Here is a 6,000-nt window from a genome sequence, read left to right as displayed (position 1 = left end):
CCACCGATTTCAAATCAAGAAAATGTTTGTTGAAGCTGATCTAAGGTAAGCTTTTATAATATCGATAGTTATAGAGCTGTGGTATGAGCAGTATGATTTTCAACCTGCTACTTCTGATCACATTAATTATAAGTTGGGGTTTGTGATTGTCATAAATGTTGACCAGTATTGGGGGTCATTTAAACAGATACTTTTCAATTGCGGTCGGAGGCTTCCTTCGTTCGAAAGTACCTGGTGGTCCTGGAGGAACGTAGAGATGCTGGTCAGAGGCCAAGATTCGCTGCGTAGCACACAAGGAGATGTTTTTCAGGTACGTATGTACAAGCTGGAGTCACGTGGGCCTGGACCACCAATCACTATGCAGTATTCTTATTGATAAAAATGGGAGCTCTGTTTGTACGGACTCCCATTACTATCAATGAAAAATCGTCCTAAAACACCGAAACACAACATAATAAATAAAACAGCTCACATATTTAAAATTAATTAAATGTTTTAGAAAAAATATATATTTTGGGGAATTTTTTTAATGTGTTTTAATAGTGTTAAAAATAAACTTACAGGGTTTTTAATATAAAAATGAGTGTTTAAATTTAACTTTTATATGTTTTAAAATTCTTCCGCTGGTAAAAGTAAGCTATGCGCCTGCTTTTACCAGGCGTAAAAGTTTGAAGGACATTCGCTGGGCATGAGTTGGGCAAATAGCCGAATCTCTCTTGCGCCAATGTCCTTCTCCCAGGGATGCGGAGGATCTGTCAAGAGAAATCTTAACAGAACGGAAAAGGCAGTTTTCAGTGTATGCGCAATGCGCCCCAAAAATTGGCTTTTGCAAGGCCTCACCGGGTCCGCGAGGCCGGAATTTTCAGCCCATAATTTAATTTTATTAAACTAGCATAGATTGTCTATATCTAATTCTGGTTATAAATAGTAATTACATGTAATTATTATTAGAACCATTGAAGTTTACATTACATTCAGTCCATTGTGTCTGTGCTGGCTTTTGACACGTACAATTCAAAATAATAACACTATCAATTATTATACTAATAATCTGTTATGTTACCATTTTTAGAAGGATGACACCTAAGCCTCGACTTTAACTCGGGGATGAATCGGCATGTGAGGGGTTGGGTGGCCATCAAGCATCCATGATTGTTTTGGCATGAAGCCCGAACCATTTTAACTCTCGAATCTCATTTTAATAAGAGTGATGGACTGGTCTCTCAATGACATGATGATTTGGCCAGGCTGCCTCATCTTACGTGTAATTCTAGCCCAACTCCTGAAGCAGAGGTGTACCTCTTAAAGTGAGATTACGTCCCTTGTCTGTGTTTATCTGTGAACAATTAGCACACCGAGACAAATTAGTCAAAGGGCTTCCCCCACCCCCACACTTTTCAGGTGCCTTCCTGGAGGTTGGAGCTGAAGACGAGGAGGGAGCAGCTTCTCCCCAAAATCCGACAAGAGCATTCCCAAGGCCCGAATGAAGCAGGCTTGAACAGAGGCAGCTGAAGGGGTCAGTGCCAACAGTATCACCCACGGGTGGAATGCAGAAAGAGCTTCAATGACCTCACAAAACAAACAAGTATACATCGCTTAATTTCTCCCAACAAAAGCTGGCATCACTCTTTACCTCTTCTTCAATATTAACATTCTCCATAATATTAATCCCTGCTCTTATCATGAAAAGTGTTAAATTCCGAATTAAATAGTGGGAAACAAACTTCATAGTCCTCTCAATTTTGAATTTCCTATTTCAAACATTTATACCAAATCAAAATTGTACATTATCAGTTTAGTCAAAGTATTTTCTGTGTCTTTCTCAATATACAAATAGTGAATTCTTCTAAAGTAGCTTCCTGCAATTTTTATACATCATTACATAACTTGTGTTTTATTAACATTTCACTAAATGTTTAAGAGGAAATCTATATTTGCATTATTCCTGGGACTAGTTAGGACTATAGAATGAAAGACTCCTCTGAAAATTAAAGCAGCAAAACCTGGCTGACATTCAGGCATGGGCTGATAAGTGGCAAGTAACATTCACACCATACAAGTGCCAGGCAATGACCATCTCCAACAAGCAAAAGTTTAACCACCTAACCTTAATATTCAATGGCATTACCAATGCCGAATACCCCACCATCAACATCCTGGGGGATCACCATTGACCAGAAACTTAACAGGACCAGCCAAATAAATACTGTGGCTACAAGAGCGGGTCAGAGGCTGGGTATTCTGCTGCGAATGTCTCACGTCCTGACTCCCCAAAGCCTTTTCACCATCTACAAGCACAAGTCAGGGCTGTGATGGAATATTCTCCACTTGCCTGGATGAGTGCAGCTCCAACAACACTCGAGAAGCTCGACACCATCAGGACAAAGCAGCCCGCTTGATTGGCACCCCATATACCTTCTTCAACATTCACTCCCTCCACCACTAGTGCACCGTGACTGCAGTGTGTACCATCTATAAGATACACTGCAGCAACTCGCCATGGCTTCTTCGACAGCACCTCCCAAAGCCACGACCTCTACCACCAAGAAGGACAAGGGCAACAGGTGCATAGGAGCACCATCACCTGCAAGTTCGCCTACAAGTTACACACCATCCTGACTTGGAAATATATCGCTGTTCCTTCATTGTTGCTGGGTCAAAGTTCTGGAACTCCCTCCTTAACATCACTGTGGGAGTACCTCACCACAAGGACTGCAGCAGTTCAAGAAGGTGGCTCACCACCACCTTCTCAAGGGCAATTAGGCAATAAATGTGGCCAGCGACGCCCACATCCCAGAACAAATAATTAAAGAAAAGACGAAATAAAATGGATTGTGTTTTTCCCTATTTTTGGTTCTCTTCCTAAACGTATTAATGATTTTTTTTAAGTCTAGAAAAAGTAACATGTAACTCCCACAATGTCTCCCTGCCCTCCCCCTCCTCAACAGTATGCTTGCATGTTTGTGTAAAGCTACTCATGTCGATCATTCAAAAGCAAATATTGAGAAATTTAAATTTAAATTGTTTTAAGCATTTTAGATCCTCTTTAAAAGTGTTTAGACTTCAAGACCTGGTTGAAACTTGTTTAGATGAGGGAAAAATTGATTGTTGTTTCTGTTTCTTGCAAAATCTATTCGAAACTTAGAGGGGAACAAAAGTGTTTTTATCGCTCATTTTTGTGAAAAGTTAACAAAAATCTTTGGGGGGAACTTGGCCTCTGTGCCTCCGGGGCAATAATAAGGCGCTACCGGCTGTGCGGCTGGGCCTGTGATCTTGCCAAGGCGGTATCCCCTTGCGCCACGATCTCCTGCGTTCGGAGATCATGACATCATCCAGCTGCACAGGACCCCAGATACGAACATTGGTTCCTCCCCTGCAGCATCGGCAGGCGTCAGCAGCGGCAGCTGCAGGGGGTGTTGTAAGGGAGGCCGGCCGCTTGGGAAGCTGAAATTAAAGGTAAGGCAGCTTGGGTAAGTAAAAGCATCTATTTTCACCGTTTAGGATGTTTTTTCACCATTTTGCTGTGCCGTGATTGATCAGCCCTGTTAGAGTGCTTGGAGCTGATCATCACGGATCATGGCTGCCGTCGGTGAGGAGGGACATCGTTTCCGTGCAGAACCTGCAGCAATGGCCCTTCCGTTTTAGGGAGGGACGGAGCTTCGGATCCCAGCAGCGCGACACTGGACATTGTGCAGCGCTGTAACGCTACCGCCCCTCTTGCCGGCTTTATGCTCCAAGGGAAGTGGTAGCGCTTGATGTGGCACTCCACTTCCTTTCTGGTGTGCAAAACTGGAAGTTTGTATCAGCTTCACTTGTGTAGCGCCGAGCAATACTTTTGCACTACCGCAATAGTTATTGCCCCAAACAGGGCACTACACAAATTCTAGCGCTTTCAATTCTTTCAAGTCTCTGCAGCTTTGACAGAAGAAGTTGCTCCAAGTTTCTCTTTCCCTTTTCAATGCTGTCATTAAATATACAACAAAAAAATAATAAAATAAACTCTAATTCAAAATGGAGCTCAAATAAGACAGTGAATAAAGTGGTTAAACTTCTGAAGAAAGCTATCTATCCCCAACTTTGGCGATGTGTTTGGATCAGTTTTGGAGAAGTTGTTTCCTCTTTTTCTGCTACTGTTCCCTCCAACCTCACAGACGTTGTGGTACAAAAAGGGCTATAGATTTTTTTTCTCCTCTCTCATAACATGATTTAAATAACCCTGATAGAATCTTTCAAAAAGGAGATCTGGCAAAATTTAACTGGAACTTACCATGGGACATTCAACATCACTTTCCCACATTTTTTTCCGGCTTTAAACAATTTTCTATTTTTTGTTAATTCTCATTTTTGTTTCACCGGGTGCCTAAAACTTATTTGTTTTAGCCTCCGTCCAACGGCCATGGTACATGTGCTGTGCCTCCATTTGTGTTATTCCAAAGTGCGACCGCCGTTCAATCCCCAGGTACAGACTACACGCGTCTGGACTCTCTCCGTCCATCCACCCTCTCTCTATCTCTCTCTCCGTCTGTCCCCCTCTCTCTGTCCGTCCCGCCCCCCTCTCTCCATCCGTCCCCCTCCTCTCTCTCTCTCTCCATGCATCCCCCTCTCTCTCCATCTGCCCCTCCCCTCTCTCTCTCTGTCTGTCCCCCTCTCTCTCTCACCATCCGTCCCCCTCTCCCCTCTCTCTCTCCATCCGTCCCCCTCTCTCTCTCTCCGTCCATCCCTCTCATCTCACTCTCTCTCCGTCCATCCCTCTCTCTCTTTCTCTTTCCATCCGTCCCTCTCTCTCCGTCGTTGCCCCCTCTCTCCGTCCATCCCCCTCTCTCCACCCCATCTCTCTTCTCACCCAGTCTCTTTCTCCACCTCCCCAGTCTCTCTCTCTCCACCTCCCCAGTCTCTCTCTCCCAATCTCTCGCTCTCTCTCTAGATTCTCTCTCTCTCTCCCCATCTCTCTCTCTCTCTCTTCCTCAGTGCTTCTCCCTCTTTCCCACAATCTCTCTCTCTGTCCCCAGTCTCTCTCTCTCTCTCTCTCAGTCTTCCTCTTTTTCCCCAGACTCTCTCCTCCAGTTGCTCTCTCTCTCTCCCCCATCCTCCAACCCCCCAGTCTCTCTCTCTCTCCCCCCCAGTGTCTCTCTCTCCCCAGTCTCTCTCTCCCCACGGTATCTCTAGCTGCTCTCCAAGTCTCTTTCTCTCCCCCAGTCTCTCACTTGCCCCCCCAGTCTCTCTCTCCTGTCTCGCTCTCTCCCCCCTCTGACAAGATAGCCACACTCTTACATTGGATATCTGATCTAGATATCCGACTTAAATATTGGCCCTGAAATTCCGGCCTCCCTGGGTCCGTACGGATTTCCTTCAGACCCAGGAAGGCATCGGAAATTACGGTTTCCAGCACGCAATGCGCATGCACCGGAAACTGGCATTTCCGATCTGTCAAGTTTCTGGCTTGACAGATGGTCGCATCTCGGAAGCGAGGACACTTGTAAGTGGAAACTTTCGATATTTAGAAACATAGAAACATAGAAAATAGGTGCAGGAGTAGGTCATTCGGCCCTTCGAGCCTACACCGCCATTCAATGAGATCATGGCTGATCATTTCTTCAGTACCCCTTTCCTGCTTTCTCTCCAGACCCCTTGATCCCCTTAACCGTAAGAGCCATATCGAACTCCCTCTTGAATATATCCAGTGAGCTGGCATCAACAACTTTTTGTGGCAGGGAATTCCACAGGTCAACAACTCTCTGAGTGAAGAAGTTTCTCCTCATCTCAGTCCTAAATGGCCTACCCCTTATCCTAAGACTATGTCCCCTGGTTCTGGACTTCCCCAACATCGAAAACATTCTTCCCGCATCTAACCTGTCCAGTCTCGTCAGAATCTTATATAGTTCTATGAGATCCCCTCTCATCCTTCTAAATGCCAGTGAATAAAGGCCCAGTCTCTCCTTATATGACAGCCCAGCCATCCCTGGAATCAGTCTGGTGGACCTTCGCTGCACTCCCTCAATA

Source organism: Pristiophorus japonicus, chromosome 2 (genome assembly GCF_044704955.1).
Source record: "Pristiophorus japonicus isolate sPriJap1 chromosome 2, sPriJap1.hap1, whole genome shotgun sequence".
NCBI lineage: Eukaryota > Metazoa > Chordata > Chondrichthyes > Pristiophoridae > Pristiophorus > Pristiophorus japonicus.
Note: the sequence above shows the minus strand (reverse complement) of the source record.